The following is a 20,181-nucleotide window of genomic DNA, read 5'->3' on the forward strand; positions in this document are numbered from 1 at the left end:
TTGAAGCCTTTCTGCGCTCCCTCCTTCCACTAGTCCTCCACTGACCAGACCACTGCTGCCCGTGTACCCCTGGAACCAATTTTAAAGTGCCTACAGCCAGCCCATTTTATTGTGTTAGGCCTTCGAAGCCTGTCTGCGGTCCATACTTCCACTAGTCCTCCACTGACCAGACCACTGCTGCCCGTGTACCCCTGGAACCAATTTTAAAGTGCCTACAGCCAGCCCATTTTATTGTGTTAGGCCTTCGAAGCCTGTCTGCGGTCCATACTTCCACTAGGCCTCCACTGACCAGACCACTGCTGCCCGTGTACCCCTGGAACCAATTTTAAAGTGCCTACAGCCAGCCCATTTTATTGTGTTAGGCCTTCGAAGCCTGTCTGCGGTCCATACTTCCACTAGGCCTCCACTGACCAGACCACTGCTGCCCGTGTACCCCTGGAACCAATTTTAAAGTGCCTACAGCCAGCCCATTTTATTGTGTTAGGCCTTCGAAGCCTGTCTGCGGTCCCTCCTTCCACTAGGCCTCCACTGACCAGACCACTGCTGCCCGTGTACCCCTGGAACCAATTTTAAAGTGCCTACAGCCAGCCCATTTTATTGTGTTAGGCCTTCGAAGCCTGTCTGCGGTCCCTCCTTCCACTAGGCCTCCACTGACCAGACCACTGCTGCCCGTGTACCCCTGGAACCAATTTTAAAGTGCCTACAGCCAGCCCATTTTATTGTGTTAGGCCTTCGAAGCCTGTCTGCGGTCCCTCCTTCCACTAGGCCTCCACTGACCAGACCACTGCTGCCCGTGTACCCCTGGAACCAATTTTAAAGTGCCTACAGCCAGCCCATTTTATTGTGTTAGGCCTTCGAAGCCTGTCTGCGGTCCCTCCTTCCACTAGGCCTCCACTGACCAGACCACTGCTGCCCGTGTACCCCTGGAACCAATTTTAAAGTGCCTACAGCCAGCCCATTTTATTGTGTTAGGCCTTCGAAGCCTGTCTGCGGTCCATACTTCCACTAGGCCTCCACTGACCAGACCACTGCTGCCCGTGTACCCCTGGAACCAATTTTAAAGTGCCTACAGCCAGCCCATTTTATTGTGTTAGGCCTTCGAAGCCTGTCTGCGGTCCCTCCTTCCACTAGGCCTCCACTGACCAGACCACTGCTGCCCGTGTACCCCTGGAACCAATTTTAAAGTGCCTACAGCCAGCCCATTTTATTGTGTTAGGCCTTCGAAGCCTGTCTGCGGTCCCTCCTTCCACTAGGCCTCCACTGACCAGACCACTGCTGCCCGTGTACCCCTGGAACCAATTTTAAAGTGCCTACAGCCAGCCCATTTTATTGTGTTAGGCCTTCGAAGCCTGTCTGCGGTCCCTCCTTCCACTAGGCCTCCACTGACCAGACCACTGCTGCCCGTGTACCCCTGGAACCAATTTTAAAGTGCCTACAGCCAGCCCATTTTATTGTGTTAGGCCTTCGAAGCCTGTCTGCGGTCCATACTTTAAATACTCCTCCACTCACCACCAAGCTGCCTGCCCGTGTATCCATGTAACCGCTGTAAAACTGCCATGAGCCTATTGTTTGTTATGTTAGGCCTTTGATAGCCTGTCTGCGGTCCTTACTTTAAATACTCCTCCACTCACCACCTAGCTGCCTGTGTATCCATGTAACCGATGTAAAACTGCCATGACTGCCTACTGTTTGTTATTTTAGGCCTTTGATAGCCTGTCTGCGGCCCCTACTTGCAATACTCCTCCACTGACCACAATGCTGCCTGGAGTGCCTGCCTGTGTATCCATGTAACCGATGTAAAACTGCCATGACTGCCTACTGTTTGTTATTTTAGGCCTTTGATAGCCTGTCTGCGGCCCCTACTTGCAATACTCCTCCACTGAGCACAATGCTGCCTGGAGTGCCTGCCTGTGTATCCATGTAACCGATGTAAAACTGCCATGACTGCCTACTGTTTGTTATTTTAGGCCTTTGATAGCCTGTCTGCAGCCCCTACTTGCAATACTCCTCCACTGACCACACCAATGCTGCCCGTGTACCCCTGGAACCTATTTAAAAGTTCATAGAGCCTAGTTATATATTTTATTTACTATTAATAAGGCCATGATGGACTACGCTGTACCACGCTACAAGCTAACCAGTCGACACTTCTTTTGCGAGAAAAGCCATCCCAACCCTCCACCAGCATGTAGAAGACCGCATTGTCCATGCACTCTGGCAATCTGTGAGTACAAAGGTGCACCTGACAACAGACGCATGGACCTGTAGGCATGGCCACGGAAGATTACGTGTCCATTACGGCGCAATGGGTTAATGTGGTGGATGCATGGTCCACAGGGGACAGCCTACTAAGTCTGTCTGCAGTCCCTAATTCAAATTGTCCTCCACTGTCTAAATCGGAACTTCCACCTTCTGGCTTTCGGCCTATAGTATCAGAAATTAAACTGCATTTGGCCTTCAACTTTGGTTAGGGCCTACTAACGGCTTCTGCCCCTCCCTGGTGTTGTCCTCAACTAAATAAAGCTGAGCTTCAACCTTCCGGCTCTCATTAAGTGGTTTTAAAAAAAAAAAAATTGGTGGTTAGGGCCTACTAACGGCTTCTGCCCCTCCCTGGTGTTGTCCTCAACTAAATAAAGCTGAGCTTCAACCTTCCGGCTCTCATTATGTGGTTTAAAAAAAAAAAATGGTGGTTAGGGCCTACTAACGGCTTCTGCCCCTCCCTGGTGTTGTCCTCAACTAAATAAAGCTGAGCTTCAACCTTCCGGCTCTCATTAAGTGGTTTTAAAAAAAAAATGGTGGTTAGGGCCTACTAACGGCTTCTGCCCCTCCCTGGTGTTGTCCTCAACTAAATAAAGCTGAGCTTCAACCTTCCGGCTCTCATTAAGTGGTTTTTAAAAAAAAATGGTGGTTAGGGCCTACTAACGGCTTCTGCCCCTCCCTGGTGTTGTCCTCAACTAAATAAAGCTGAGCTTCAACCTTCCGGCTCTCATTAAGTGGTTTTAAAAAAAAAAAAAATGGTGGTTAGGGCCTACTAACGGCTTCTGCCCCTCCCTGGTGTTGTCCTCAACTAAATAAAGCTGAGCTTCAACCTTCCGGCTCTCATTATGTGGTTTTAAAAAAAAAAATGGTGGTTAGGGCCTACTAACGGCTTCTGCCCCTCCCTGGTGTTGTCCTCAACTAAATAAAGCTGAGCTTCAACCTTCCGGCTCTCATTAAGTGGTTTTTAAAAAAAAATGGTGGTTAGGGCCTACTAACGGCTTCTGCCCCTCCCTGGTGTTGTCCTCAACTAAATAAAGCTGAGCTTCAACCTTCCGGCTCTCATTAAGTGGTTTTAAAAAAAAAAAAATTGGTGGTTAGGGCCTACTAACGGCTTCTGCCCCTCCCTGGTGTTGTCCTCAACTAAATAAAGCTGAGCTTCAACCTTCCGGCTCTCATTATGTGGTTTAAAAAAAAAAAATGGTGGTTAGGGCCTACTAACGGCTTCTGCCCCTCCCTGGTGTTGTCCTCAACTAAATAAAGCTGAGCTTCAACCTTCCGGCTCTCATTAAGTGGTTTTAAAAAAAAAATGGTGGTTAGGGCCTACTAACGGCTTCTGCCCCTCCCTGGTGTTGTCCTCAACTAAATAAAGCTGAGCTTCAACCTTCCGGCTCTCATTATGTGGTTTTAAAAAAAAAAAAAATGGTGGTTAGGGCCTACTAACGGCTTCTGCCCCTCCCTGGTGTTGTCCTCAACTAAATAAAGCTGAGCTTCAACCTTCCGGCTCTCATTAAGTGGTTTTAAAAAAAAAATGGTGGTTAGGGCCTACTAACGGCTTCTGCCCCTCCCTGGTGTTGTCCTCAACTAAATAAAGCTGAGCTTCAACCTTCCGGCTCTCATTATGTGGTTTTAAAAAAAAAATGGTGGTTAGGGCCTACTAACGGCTTCTGCCCCTCCCTGGTGTTGTCCTCAACTAAATAAAGCTGAGCTTCAACCTTCCGGCTCTCATTAAGTGGTTTTAAAAAAAAAAAAAATGGTGGTTAGGGCCTACTAACGGCTTCTGCCCCTCCCTGGTGTTGCCCTCAACTAAATAAAGCTGAGCTTCAACCTTCTGCTCCAAATTACCATTTTAAAAAATGCAATAGGCTTTTCCGGCCTACTAAAGGTGTCTGCCCCTCCCTGGTGTTGTCCTCAACTGAACAAAGCTGAGCTTCCACATTCTGGCTTTCGCCCTATACTATCAGATATTAAACTGCATTTGGCCTACTAGTGTGGTTAGGCCCTTGAAACAGTGTCTGCTGCTCTTGGGTTTGCTACTCCACTGAACAAAGCAATGCCGCCTGTTTAGTCCTGTTACCAATTTTGAACTGCATGTAGCCTACTTTATTCTTTGGCCCTATATCTGTTTCCTCCTCATCCTGCCCATTGCCCAGCCACTGCTAAATGAGTCTGCTGGTACATTGACCTAGACCACTACATTCCCCTTGTACTCTACACAGCCAGAATCTGACCCTGCTGAAAGTAAGGTTCCCCTTCCCGCATGTTATACCACCTTACACAGGGACAAAGAGGAAGGTGCAGATGAAAGTGCAGGTTCCTTCATCAGGTGGGGGGGCATACTCGTTGGCGACGTCACTGGCACAGGGCCCCTCAGAGTACGCAAAAGTGTCGCTGCTGGTGGGAGGCGCCCCCGCCATGCAAACACACCGCCGTACTTTGAGGGGCCCTGTGCCAGTGGCAATGCGAACGAGTGGGCCCCCCCTGCTTGCTCAGGATCACAGCACTTGCAACTTTTAAATACTTACCTTTCCCTGCAACACCGCCGTGACGTAGTCCGCATTTCCTGGGCCCACGAAAAACTTGAGCCAGCCCTACTCCCCCCACAACTTTCCCCCAATTCCTTATGCCCAACTATTATTATACAGTTAATTAAGATTGGCAAGCTTCAGAAACAAGAATGGATGTTTTTGGCATTAAAATGGGCACTGTAGGTGTTTTCCTGGCCTCCACTCACTGCCGACTATGCTTCCCCATTGACTTGCATTGGGTTTCGTGTTTCGGTCGATCCCCGACTTTTAGCGATAATCGGCCGACTGCACTCGACTCGACTCTGGACAAAATCGGGTTTCCCAAAACCCTACTCGATCTTAAAAAAATGAAAGTCGCTCAACCCTAGTGGTCACATTCGGACAAGATGTTATCATCCTCTCTCAATAGAATTGCATTGAGATAGGATGAGAACATCTAGTCGACATGTAACTACATGTAAACAAGTCGCATACTTCAAGCAACGTGACCTCCTGCTCGCACCGGCAACACTGGACAATCCTGACAGTGTGTTTTCTGCACACTGTCAGAATTCAGAAGTCTGCAGTCACATATAATGACTGCCGACTTTCATCCCAATCCTGAACAACCCCATTTATTGCATTATGAAATAGAAACCATCAACGATCAGGTTGGCTGCTGCAAATGATTTCCGTTTATTCCACTCTTGTTGTGCACACACAATTATAACACAGGGCACCCCAAAATAACATGCAATATATTATATTATAGCACTAGTCCTCTCTAAAGTGGCTGACTAACTATATGGCTAACTCAGGTATTAAGACGTCTGAAGGCATCTACATACTACTAGCATCATGTCAGAGATAATCAACACAGTAATGTTACTATTAAAGCAGATCTGTCACCAGATTTCAATGTATAAACTGACACATTATTAAATAAATGTCTTAGATGTCTTAGACTCATTGAGGCTCTTGTATTTAGCTAACATAGAAAAAACTCAGAAAAAATACATACAATAAGATACGGCCTTCCAAAAACCCTGTCTCATGACAAATGCACACTTAGCAGGATGCAGCAGGCCTCCACTGATACAGGCTAGGAGCGGCACATGTGCAAACTACTTGATAAGAACAACCACCCCCACCCTCCAAACATTGCAGGGGTTGACTGCCTAGTAGAAAAAATGCACAAAGATATAACTCACATAGGACGCCAGTCACACTGATAAGTGTGGTGCACAGTGTCTGGTATGCAACCTATTAATGACGCCCCTTGTATTAACAGGCGGGCTGCCCAGCACTATAATATGCAGCACACAGTGACAGACGCCCCAGAAAAACCTAACCAACATAGAGGCCTGGCCACATCCTGCAAAAAAGGATATGATATAGTGCAAAAAAAATGCATGCATATGATAAACACATACACTATATGAGGTATTGGTTTAATATTTTGGCCAAAATAAAGTAAGCCCGCAACCCAACGTCAAGGGTCCTCATTATATTGCGGGTCCTACCACTAATATCAAAAAACAGCTAACATAGAAAAAACTCAGAATAAATACATACAATAAGATACGGCCTTCCCAAAACCCTGTCTGATGACAAATGCACACTTAGCAGGATGCAGCAGGCCTCCACTGATACAGGCTAGGAGCGGCACATGTGCAAACTACTTGATAAGAACAACCACCCCCACCCTCCAAACATTGCAGGGGTTGGCTGCCTAGTAGAAAAAATGCACATATACATATACATATTGTATGTATTTTTTCTGAGTTTTTTCTATGTTAGCTGTTTTTTGATATTAGTGGTAGGACCCGCCATATAATGAGGACCCTTGACGTTGGGTTGCGGGCTTACTTTATTTTGGCCAAAATATTAAACCAATACCTCATATAGTGTATGTGTTTATCATATGCATGCATTTTTTTTGCACTGTATCATATCCTTTTTTGCAGGATGTGGCCAGGCCTCTATGTTGGTTAGGTTTTTCTGGGGCGTCTGTCACTGTGTGCTGCATATTATAGTGCTGGGCAGCCCGCCTGTTAATACAAGGGGTGTCATTAATAGGTTGCATACCAGACACTGTGCACCACACTTATCAGTGTGACTGGCGTCCTATGTGAGTTATAGCAATGTGCATTTTTTCTACTAGGCAGCCAACCCCTGCAATGTTTGGAGGGTGGGGGTGGTTGTTCTTATCAAGTAGTTTGCACATGTGCCGCTCCTAGCCTGTATCAGTGGAGGCCTGCTGCATCCTGCTACGTGTGCATTTGTCATGAGACAGGGTTTTGGGAAGGCCGTATCTTATTGTAGGCTCTTGTATTTACTATGAAAATCCATATCAGATATGACTGTATAATCCCAATGTCATGACTCTGTTGTCAGGTATTCCAAGATCAGGAACCGTTGCTTCTTGGTTCCTGAGAAAAAAGTATGTAACTTGAAGTATAGCTTACAGGCCTCCATGAAACCAACAAGCTTGTCACGCCCTCCAGAGAACCAGTCAAGCAAAGCGATCTTGGGCTCCAATAAGGGTTGCCTGGGTATCATGGTCCACAAACCTGATGTGTTATGGTGCTGCAAAACAACAGTGTGTAGATCTGCCACCTCCAGGGTGAGTTACTACAGTTGCCCAGCCAAAGCAGTGATAGGATCCATAATGGATAAAACATGGTTTCGGCCAGAGCGAATGTCACGACTCTGTTAAGGACCAGGGGCTCCTGTCTCTGTTCCTATCCCTAGAGGCACTCTAGTCACCCTGTTTCCCAGATTACTTCTGATGGTGAAGATGCTGGGGCCACGTACCTTTCCTTAGCTGCTGAATCCACCCTCAGTCTGTACCCTTCCCCCACCCAGGGAAGAGGGGAGTAGTGGTGTACCGTAATACACCAACCAGATTAACAAGGTAATTTAAAGGAAAATGCCAACCATAAAAATATACTCACACAAACAAGAGAGGTAGACACCAGGAAATAGAGGATGGGGTAAAACCAAAGCTGGAGAATGAGGGGATTAGCACACAACCAAAACTTAACAAGAGTCTCAGATAAATCCACCAAACACCTTCTTAAACAACAACAAACCACCATCTCCCAAACCATGCAGCATGAAGCTATATCTGGCAATGAGTGCTTGCCAGGGTCCAGAATATATAGGAGAGGGGAGTGGCCAATAGTGAACAGCTGAGAGCCTTAATGCAGGAAAGCTTCCAAGAGCTCTCAACTGAGCAGAATAACCCATGCACTTCTAAAAGAAACAGGCACCATTTAATATGAAGGTGAAGTGCTTCTATTCAGTGCAGGAATAGGAGAAATCAGATACGGTGGTCTTCTGGCCCCTCTGTTGCTGTAAATCTGTGACACCTAAACTAAAAATATAAAAATAAGCCTTTCAGCTTTAAGAAAGTTCAACTTAGTTTTAGGCAGGGAAACTTTGGAAAAGGATTTTACAACCATTATTACATGAATTTAGAAAATAAGTACACCATCAAGTCAAAGAGATCTATTTAATAATGCATGCCTTTTGTATTGTGAAATCTGGCAACTGCAGCATTTTAAAGACAGGGAAGAGACAGTGAAGCAGTGATGTCAAAGCTATGGTATAGGGAACATAGTGATGTGATAGCGCAGTGGAAATGACCAAAGAGAAGGAATAGAACAGGAAACATGGGCATATCAATTTTGCGGTACAGAATTAATGCACAAGGAAATGTCATAGTACAGAATAGTACAGAAATAATGGTCAGAGAGGATGCAGAGATGTCACAGTAAAATAACCATAGTTAAAGTTTACTACAATACACGTGTAATGCAAGTCACGTCCCAAGCCAGGAATAACAAACTCCAGTACAAAGAGTTTCTCAGAAAAAGGTAATAGTAAAAGGTTATTGTACACTGTGATAGTTTCAGAATTGTAATAATGTCCACAAAGATGTCAAAGACCAGGAATATTATATATTGGTACTTCACAGGTAATTAGACAACATGTAACAGATTAAAATAATGTTCCATCATCCTCTTACAAAAAGTACATGGATACCACTGTTATATTGTGGGACTATTGGGCCTAGGGTGGCCCAAAAGGTGCACTTGACCCATATGAAAAGGCCATTACTATTAAAGACTTGCAATAGTTGAGGACCCATTTGGAGATTTTGTATTGGGGCCCATGAGCTTCAAATTACACCACTGGTGAAGTGTCTGCAGTATGGTATAGTTAAAGGGGTATTCCCATCTCCAAGATCCTATCCTAATATGCAGGAAGTGTAATAATAATAATATTGGCAAATAACTGCAATTAGAAATGTAGTATAGTTCTTGTGATTCGTTTTGTCTCTTTCCTCATGTGCAGGCATAGCAGGACCTTAGGGATCCATGGTTACGATCACTGTCATAGTAACTGTTAGCTAGTTGCTAGTGGTCGTAACCATAGATAACTAAGGTCCTGCAATGCCTGCAGATGAGGAAAGAGACATAGTGAATCAGAAGAACTATGCTATGTTTCTAATTGGAGGTATTTCCTATTATTATTATTATTATTATTATTATACCCACTACATATTGGGATAGGATCTTGCAGGTAAAAATGTCCCTTTAAAGTGAACCTGTCAGCAGTTTTAGCCGATATAAGATGCGGCCACTGCCTTTCAGGGCTTATCTACAGCATTCTATAATGCTGTAGATAAGCCTCCGATCTGACCTGAAAGATAAGGAAAAATAAGTTTATTATACTCACCCTGGGGTGGTCCGGTCTGATGGGTGTCGCAGGTCCAGGTCCGGCACCTCCCATCTTCTTATGATCACCGCCCTCCTGCTTGCCTCATGGCTCCCTGGCATCACACTCCTGCGCAGGCATACTTATCTGCCCTGTTGAGGGCAGAGCAAAGTACTGCAGTGTGCAGGTGCTGGGAAAGGTCAGAGAGGCCCAGCACCTGCTCACTGCAGTACTTTACTCTGCCCTCAACAGGACAGATAAGTACACCTGTGCAGGAGCGCGATGCCGGGGAACCATGAAGCAAGCAGGAGGGTGGCATTACAAGAAGATAGGAGGCACCGGACCCGGACCTGCGACACCCATTGGACCAGACCGCCCCAGGGTGAGTATAATAAAACTTATTTTCCTTATTTTTCAGATCGGATTGGGGGCTTATCTACAGCATTATAGAATGCTGTAGATAAGCCCTAAAAGGCGGTGGCCGCATCTTATATCGGCCAAACCTGGTGACAGGTTCCCTTTAAGTAGTGTTAAATCCTTCACGACATGTGCCATACTAGTACGTCGCATTTCATGTCTCCCCCTTTGATGTGGGCTCTGGCTGTGAGCCCACATCTTTCCCGGGACATATCAAGCTGCTTTGAACAGCTGACATGTGCCCGGAACAGCCGTGGGTGGAATCGCGATCCACTCGCTGCTATTAACCCGCTAAATGCCAAACTCTGACAGTGGCATTTAACATGTACTTCTGGCAATCTTGCTGGAAATCCCGCCCATCGGTGACCCTGTCACGTGATCGCGGCTCACCGATGGGTTGGCATGACAGCCAGAGTTCTCCTGGAGACCTCTATGGTTGTCACTGCCGGATTGCTATGAGCGTTGCCCTGTGGTCGGCGCTTATAGCAAGTGATTATTCTGCTACATACAGGAGATCTGATCATGGCCTGCATCTAGCAGAGCTGATCAGGTTATGGCAGCTTCTAGTCTCCCATGGAGACTATTGAAGCATGCCATAAGTAAAAAAAAATTGTGACGAAGGACCTTTGCAACGTCACGCTCGCGTGACCGTGATGTCATCTCAGGTCCTTCGTGTAATGCATCCCTGGGAACGGATGCACCGCTGAGAGCGGAAGAACTCCGGGGGCCATCGGAAGGTAAGTATATCCCTATTTTTTATTCTTTTTTTTTACATGAATATGGATCCCAGGGCCTGAAGGAGAGTCTCCCCTCCTCCAGACCCTGGGAGCCATCCTGGACCACTCCCTGCACCATATGCGGCGACCTCAGAGCTCCACACACGCCATATAAGACGACACCTGGCGTATAAGATGACCCCCGTCTTATACGGCGAGTATATCCCAAACTCTATATTTTAAATGGAAAAGTTGGGGGTCGTCTTATATGCCGGAAAATAAGGTAACTATTTCTATTCTTATTTTTGGCTAATGTTTGACTAATAATGTGAGTCTGAAAAACTTTTGTAGCCAAGATCCGTGTCATTTTTGTTTCTAACAAATTTGATTTTCTGAAGAGATATCTAACAACCAAACTAATATCCAAAAATTAAAAAGAGCCCAAGCAAAGAGCAGTGATGTGATTGCTCCTGATTGTTCCAATTGTTGTCAGTTTTCCATAACATAACTCCTTAGCCACATTGCAGGAAATAGCATACCTTTAATACAAGCTTAGCTTACTGACAGATCTGGGTCTCTATGAGGACTCTTATATTCTTTTGTAACCAGTTTATCCGTTGCGTGAATCAATATGAATGGAACATTTTTTTTTTGGATTTGATAATCCTATAAGCCAACCATGCCCGTTGTCATAGAAACTGTATTCGCCGTCCTTCAAGGGTTTAAAGCCTTTTCTTATTTTCAATTACAGTCCTGTCCTACATTTCAAGCATGTTCTTCTTGGGTATCCATGTTCTCAGTGTACTAGGCATACAACAATCACACAACACAAATCGTAGTTACAACAATAAGATTTTTATTTTATTTTAGGAATTGATCAAATTTAGGGATTGATCTACATACATGGATTCATATTTTTTAAGTTATTGTTAAAATGACAAGTGTGGATCTAATTGTTAACTGCCCCTGTCCAGAAGTGTTTTTTGTTTTTTTCTGCTGGCTTTGGATAATGAAATGCGATGACTTTGTAACGGATGATTTCCTGGAAACATCAATTCTTGGGTGGTCTTTTATCATACCACCGCCTTTTGTACACTCCTCAACATTGAAATTGCAATGACAAGGACACAAATTCATGGCATTATGGAAATCACTGGATGGATAGACATGTTAATGATCTGCAAATGATGACAAAAATGGAAACAAAATTTTCAAGACATCTCAATTTATTCAGTATTGAGAGTAGGTTCCGCATGCATAAATCCTCGCACTTACTGACTTGGCTGCTATCAATGAGGTTATTAACAGTTATTTGAGGAATGTTTTGCCGCAATGGATTTAATTAGGCATATCATCAAGATGCACTGCTGGCAGCTCTCTTTGCGATTGCTGACCAATGATGTCTTTTAGGCCACGTAAGCTGCTAATAGTATCATGAGAAACATATGGCCAAAGCTATTGTGTTGAAAAAATGCCTCCTGTGATACTTTGAAGAAATGCATGCACCATGACCGAATCAATGTTACCGATGAAGTTACCAGGCTTCTTGCTTCTTCTCACACTACTACCTCCACCAGTGACCCTATTCCCTCTCACCTCCTTCAGTTTATCTTCCTGGCTGTTACTACCCACCTGTCAAAAATATTAAATCTCTTACTTCCATACAATATTTTTACATACTATTTTAAATATGCTGTCATAACCCCTCTACAAAAAAATCCCTGAATCAGAACTGCTTTGCAAACTACTGCACAGATTTTTTTTAAATCTCCCCTTCATTTCTAAACTCCTAGAATGCTCAGTCTATGCTCTGTAATTTGCTATCTCTCTTCCTGACCCTTTACAACTCAGTTTCAACTCTTTATATTCTACAAAAAATTACCTTATTAAAGTTTCTAATAGTCTAGTAACAGCTAAATCTAATAGTTACTACTCCCTTCTTATTTGATTAAGCAGCATTTGACAATGTGTATTGGCAGCTCCTCCTCACTATGCTCCGCTCTATCGGTCTCATGATACCGATCTCACTTGGTTCTCCTCTTACCTTACTGAGCTCTTCTTCAATGTGTCATTTGCTTCCTCTTCTTTCACTCGTCTTCTCCTTACTGTTGAGGTTCCCCAGGGTTCAGTTATAGGTCCCCTCCTCTTCACTTCTCTATATACACTGCCCCTATTGAAGAAACCATCAGCAGATTTGGCTGTCAGTTCAATGTCTATGCTCATGAAACAAGATTATACACTTATTCTCCTGACACAACCCCACATTACTACAAAATACAAGTTCCAGTTTGTTTGCTGTCTCTAACATTATGTCTTCCCTCTATCTGAAAATGAATCTTTCCTCCCTCTACTAACCTACCTAAACCCAATATTATTATTTATGTGGGTAGTGCTACTACAGCTTCCAAGCAGCACGCTCTGTGAATTGGGGCTTTATTTAACTTAGATCTTTCCTTCACTCTTTATACTCAATCACTTGCTTGTTCATATCACCTGTACTTCAAAAACTCCACCCCTGAAGCTACCATTGAATCTACAAAAGATTCTACTTTCACTCTTAATCATCCTCGCCTTGAGTACCACACCTCTCTGCTAGTCAGTCACCCATTAGTAAACTCTCTTCTCTCCTATTTATCCTGACTGCAGCAACCTGGGTCATATTTATATCCAACCATTACACCGATACCTCCAATCCATGCCAGTTATTGCACTGGTTGCCCATCCACTACAGAATCCAATATAAACATCACTCTCACTCACAAAGCTCTGTACATTTCCCTATCACATTATATCTCCTCCTTCATCTCCTTCACTTCCTTCAGGGAGTGGCCATTAAAGGATTTTGATCATTTACCCAATCCCTGCTAGCACCGGAGATCTCACCGAGGTCACGGCAGTTCAGCCTGGCCGGGAACACAGCCTCAGTGACCGGAAGTAACCTTGATGACATCACCGCCGGTCACTGAGTCTGTGCTCTCCGCAGTACATTCACCAGTGGTTCTCAGACTGGATGGTCACATTTTGGCACCTTCCAGGTTGAAAACTTTATCCTCCAGACATGAATTATGGCTTAGGACAGAACAACAGAGAGGTGAGGTATATTGTTGTTTTTTATTTTTGTTTTATTACAGGAGAACAAGGGCTTTGGTGGAATTAGTCGTTAGATGAGTATAACTGTGTTTGTTATTTTTAAATAAAAAAGTAAAAGTGTATTTTGTTTTATTTCTAAAAATCACAGTGTGACAAACACCTGGTGTTTGGACAGCTGAACCCAAACAGTAACACGGACTTCGGTGTCCATGCCCGAACAGTAGGTGTTCGGTATGGACGCCAAACTTTACTGGTCGGGTTCGCCCATCTCTAGTGCTGATGCGTCACACACAAATCAGATTATAAAAAACATTTAAAAACAGCTTGTAATGTTATGTAATGTTAAAAAATAGGTAAAAATGCTTTCTCAAGTGACTGTATTTCATCTCACCAAGGAATTCCTAACAAAGTATAGTTTGTTAAGGGCTTCGGTAATCCCTACTTTTGATCATGGATTTTTATTGAATGATAGAGAGGTTTGGTAATGGAGCATGTCAAAACCCTTCCTGGCCTAGTTTTCTCTTAAGCCTCAGTCAGTCCAGGTGTTGAGCTAAATTAATTACTGGGTTTAAAAAGGTATGCACTTTAGATGTGGTGAAACAGTCTGAAGAAGCAGAAGACGTCTGTTTAAGAAACTTTCAGGCTAGGGTAACACAACTGTTTTTCTGTCATCTGAGAAAATCGGTCTGATTGTGCTAATCAGATTCTGATCAGAATTTAATCAGAGTGTGATCAGAGTGTGTTCCAATTTTCTCAGAGGTGGAGAAATAAAAAGAAATTCTCCTCCTTCTCTAAATTGTCTGTCCGTGAAAACTGGACCACACTCTGATGTCATCCAAGTGCTGTCCAATTTTTTCCACGGACACATAGAGTTGAATGGGTGAGTGCCCGACAATTTTTGAAAAGGTAAGTTGTGCATTATGTGATTTTTTCCTCAAAATGTTCTATCCATCAAAATGACAGATAACACTTGTCCGATTTTTATGGTGGTGTACATGAGCCCTAACACTGCTATCTTCCATTTAGTGCTAATTTTGCATAGTTACACGTAATTTTTGTTTCTTTTTCTGGTTGTTGTTAGTAGGCCATCTGTATAGTCAGAGAAGGTAATGTCTTATTAGTGCTCTGCCGAACAGGGGGTTATTTGTGTTTTGTGCTTGATTGTAAAAGTTATACATTTATTTTGTATGCCAATGAATAAAGAACAGGAAATCTGTTAGAGCCGAACTTGTGTGTAACTGTCTCTGACATCAATGATCCCATTTTGCTTACTGATACTCAGCTAATCTTCCACAATATTCACATTACGCTATGACCTATTTTCTCTTTTCTACATCAAATGCTAGTTTCATGTCTTACCATTTGAAAGATTTTTGAAGATTCTTCTGATGAAGATTAGTAACCTGCAATGCCCTGAAACTTTTTAGATGTCATAGTGGTTCTGGTCATTGTAGTCACAAATCGGCACTCACAAAGAAAGAACTTACCGGGGGATTTAGGAAAATTGTGTAAAAAAAAAAATTCTTGTTCAAGTCACGGGACACATTTTTGCTTTTAAGAACACTAGTAAAAAAAACTATATTTCCTAGCAATTGACTGAATTGACATTTTGCAACCCTGTGCATGTTTAGAAAAGTCTAGAAGTAAATGCTTGGAATAATGGAAGATGAGCCATTGGTCAGTAGGAGGTCATGGAAAAGGCATAGATAAAATTTAGAATTTTATTCTATTATTGAAAGTTGTTCATTCTTTTTGATGACAAATGGCAGAAAAAGAGGCCACAATTAGGGTAGCCATATGTAATCAAAGGTTAGACAATAAAGGGGTTGTCCGATTTTAAGCTACAAGTCTGCAGTTACTGTTTGTTACTGCAGACTTGTGAATTCTCACAAGTCTGCAGTCACATAGAGTAACTGCAGACTTGTGTGCTGTGAGGATTTTGAAAGACTGGCGCCAGGTCATGTAACCACAAGAATTTGATTTGCATACTTCTTGCCACATTCCCACTAGATTGCATCTGACCTCTCTCAATACACTTTCATTTTCAAGTGAGGCCGCTCCCATCTATTCAGCACGTAACCACACGTATGCAAATAACATACTTGCGATCAGGCTGGCACCAGAGAATATCTGGTGTCATGATTAAGAGTACCTGCTGGACTCAAAACACGCAAACCCGGTGTCACTATCCTACCTAATTCCAAATAATTAGAACCGTAATGACCCCTTTCAACATGAGTCTTTGAGGATCAAGAAGTGTCTTACAAATATGCAGCATATAAAACTAAATCACTTATTAATTAATTAGAATAACACAATACATATGAATAAAATAATAAAAAGGTGCCTAAAGCCAAGAGGGAACCCAGCTCCAGAATCGTAACAATAAATCTAAATTATAGAGCATTTATTTGATTGTTATAGCTGGGTTCCCTCTGAGCTTGAGGCACTTTTTTATTATTTTATTCATATGTATTGTATTATTCCAATTAATTAATTAAGAAATTAAGTTTTATATACGGAATTTTTAGATTATAAGATTCACTTTTTTCCCAAAAAATTTAGGCGGAAAATGTGGGTATGTTTTATGATCCGAATGTAGCTTACCGGAGGGGGGGACAGGGTAGTGGTAGCTGAAGTGGAGCAGGGTCACAGGAGGCAGGCTGCTGCAGGAGGCCAACGGTCGCAGCAGGAGTGGGAGGTCCTGGCACTCCGAGGCTGTGCACCCTGGATTGTCAGAAAATGTAGAGCGGAGTGGAGTCTTCTCACTTTCCCATTGATTTCCCTGTGGTGAGCTTCAGGAAATGGCTGCCGAAGGCGGTGCATGTGCAGATTGAGATCTCGGTTGTAGGATTGGGGCCCACAGCATTGCTCCAATCCTGTCGCTACTGCCAACTTCCTGTAGCAGCAACTCTGCCGCCTGTGACCTCAATACACAGCAGCGCCATCTTCTCCTGTAAGCTACCATAAAATCGGACTATAAGACGCACCCTTATTTTATTAAAAGAAATATTTTTCCTATTTTCCTCCCAAAAAATTGTCGGCGAGAACACTGTGACCATTGGTTGCCATTATGTGCCGGCTCGGTGGAGTCTGACCCAGATGGACACATCACCTACATCGCTGGAACGGGACCAGTCTGGGAGGTAAGACGATATAGTAAAGGCAGCAGCAAATCAGCAACCACCGAGAGGCACAGAACTTACATCACTGGAACGAGCCAGTTTGGGAGATGAACCAAAAGTGCAAAGGCTGCAGCCAATCATCGGCCACTGGGAGGCACAGCACTGACATCTCCAGACAGCGCCAGTTTTGGGGCTTTGCATTTTTTTAATTTTGCTATCTGGGGCACTTTGTCTAGAGTTGTTCAGTAGTGGATAACCCCCTTTAAGAATATGCATATGACAGTCAAAAGTTCTTTTTGTACCATTTTTTTTTCCACAAACACGCCGAATTTGACCCATGTGGAGCCTCCACGTTTGTGGGTATGAAAGGCCTATGTTGGAGGTCTTCTAATGTACTGTATACAGCTAGTGTTTTATAGCAGGAAAAACATGACTGCTATATTTAAGATCGATTGAAGAGGAGCTAGTTAGGTTAATGGATTATTAATGTATAGATTAATTAATAGATTGACAATCTTCTACACACAGCACTTATCACCAGAACAGCTTTTGGCAGGCAAGATATATCTTCATTTGAGCTGAAAGCAAAATCACCAGACAGCTCATCACTTCCTAAATACTAATCATATCTGAATTTAATATGACTTGAATTTACTAGTACAAACTGACAAGACAAGCGCTGCCCATCAGACCGGAGGATTTGGGGTTTGAGAATTCAAGCATGTCTTTCGGAGTATTTGGGGGAAAAAAAATAATGAAATCTGCTCTAATGTTGAATTACAATATAAATGCACACTATGCTAATTATTTAAATTGGAGTAAGCAGGGAGAATAATGCATGCTATTTCTGGATTATGATTATCCGAGTTTACTTCTTACAATTCCGCTCCCATTGTGTCACATTCATGCAGCGTTGTAAGTGACATTTTTGAGTTATTTTTAAGGAAACAGAGTAATAGAAATGTGGAAGTAATATACATCATGTGCTGCATCAAATTTTCTGCAAAGGTCATAGAAAATCATTGTCACTACTGCCTGTACAGGACACACAGTCTCGCTCTTCATTTACCTACATCATTTACTACGGAAAAGAAAAATATTTTCAGCTTGATGTTATTAAAACTTACCTCCAGTGACCCATATAAAAACCTCTGATGGTATCCATTGGTGTAAATTCAAGTTTGTAATGTAGTATTTAATATTGAGTGGTCATTGCTGCTTGGTAGCTTCATTCGCTTCCGGACTACATAGTTCATCCATTTCAATACAAAGCACAATATTTTTGGCATGCGTTTGCGCATGCAGATGATGTGCTGCGCACAGAAATGCTAATGTGAGCCTAGTCTTAGACATGTGATTACAGCAGCATCTGCACTATCTGATGTCTATATTCCATTAATTTATCAACAACTGGAAGGCAATTACACCTTAGATAGACACTACCACACCAATAACTAGACATAAGTAGTTTCTTTATCTTTTTAGCTTAGATGAAATCATATAATGTTATCGTCTTTTGTAGATTTCGATTTATTTTTACATTTATGTTTTACAGATACCATTGTAACTACACATGTGAAAGAACCCAGACGACCACTACAATGAAAATAATTATGTTCCAACAATAAGCTTTCTCGTAGATTCAGGTTGCTATTTTCTAGTAAATGTTTATCTCACCTTAGAACTGGATTCACAGTTACATTGCTCAGTACTATGCTCTCCATTTTCAGCATTCCACTGTTATTGAAAATTTGATACAAAAATATAACAACTGGAATCCATCATGTCTCTGTGTACTGTGTGTGGGAGACAATAACTCCATCAACTGAAAATTAGAGAGAGAATACAAATGGTCAACTGGTGAAAAATGACAGATACAGTTCTTAGTGGTCAGAAATGGTGTTATACCATGAGAGGGAGCATCAGGGCCGTAGTCCTGATCTCCCATCACATACAAACCATGTCCTTTAGTTGGTGTACTTGCCTGTCTGCTCTCTGCACCTTCAAGATCTCCTCTGGGTGGCTGAGGGCCTTCTCCATACATTTGCGCACAAACAGAGACACAGTCCAATTGTAACTTAAATCATAGAACTTTACTTTTTCCACTTTGCAGCACATTCTTATTAGATGCAACATCAGCATAGGGTTCCAAACAGTTCATATTCTCCACTTTCCTATGGCCTTCAGTATGTGCCTGGGTCCTACCGTCTCTTGCAATACTGCAGCATCCTCTCTGTTCAGACTCACTACGCTCAGGGGCAGGTGTTCCCTCGTCTGTTTCGCCTCGGATCTGAGGGAGTCTGCCCATGCAGTGAGCTTCCACATTACAGAGCCACCTGCATCCCCGTACTGTTGTGACTTCTGCTGTAGCTTCGTTCCACCACTGCTGTCACACTGCTGCTAAGGCTGTGCTTCTGGCCCATTGGGCAATGGATGGCTGGGTTCCTAGCTTAGAACATTATGGAGCTACTGGGTAGCTAGGGCTCTAAAGCCAACCCGAGCTGTCCAGGCTCTCTAGCCTGTTGTGATCCTAGTGGTAGAGGATCGCAGAAGTTCCAGCTAAGTCCGCAAACACAAAATCAGCTCATGGGGAGGTGGTAACTTGGCTGACCGTATATCTGATCCTAGCACAACAACTAAAAGTAGCCGGGGAACGTACCTACGTTGATACTAGACGTCTCGCACCAGCCGGAGAACTAACTAACCCTTTCAGAGAAAATAAGACCTCACTTGCCTCAAGAGAAAGGACCCCAAAGTTATAATACAAGCCCCCAACAAATAATAATGGTGAGGTAAGAAGAAAAGACAAACATAAGTATGAACTAGATTTAGCAAAGTGAGGCCCACTAATTAATAGCAGAAAATAGGAAGAGGACTTATGTGGTCAGCAAAAACCCTACAAAAATATCCACGCTGAATATCTAAGAACCCCCGCACCGACTAACGGTGTGGAGGGAGAATATCAGCCCCCTAGAGCTTCCAGCAAAAATCAGGAATCACATTGTAACAAGCTGGAACAAAATAGCAGTAATGCGAATAAACAAAAATAGGAAAGCAGGACTTAGCTTATCTTGCAAAAAGCAGGAGACCAGGAGAGAGGAGCAAACAGACATAGACTGACTACATCGATTCCAGGCACTAGACTGAGTTTCCAGGAAGTCTAAATAGGAACACCCAAGGCCTAACGTACCAGGTGGGTACCAACCTGGAGAAAGACAATCCAAGTGTCATACCGCTAGTGATCACAAGAGGGAGCCAAGAAATACAGTTCACAACAGTACCCCCCCTTTAAGGAGGAGTCACCGAACCCTCACCAAGACCACCAGGGCGATCAGGATGAGCAGC

The sequence above is a fragment of the Ranitomeya variabilis genome, chromosome 8, assembly GCF_051348905.1.
Source record: "Ranitomeya variabilis isolate aRanVar5 chromosome 8, aRanVar5.hap1, whole genome shotgun sequence".
NCBI classification, from domain to species: domain Eukaryota; kingdom Metazoa; phylum Chordata; class Amphibia; order Anura; family Dendrobatidae; genus Ranitomeya; species Ranitomeya variabilis.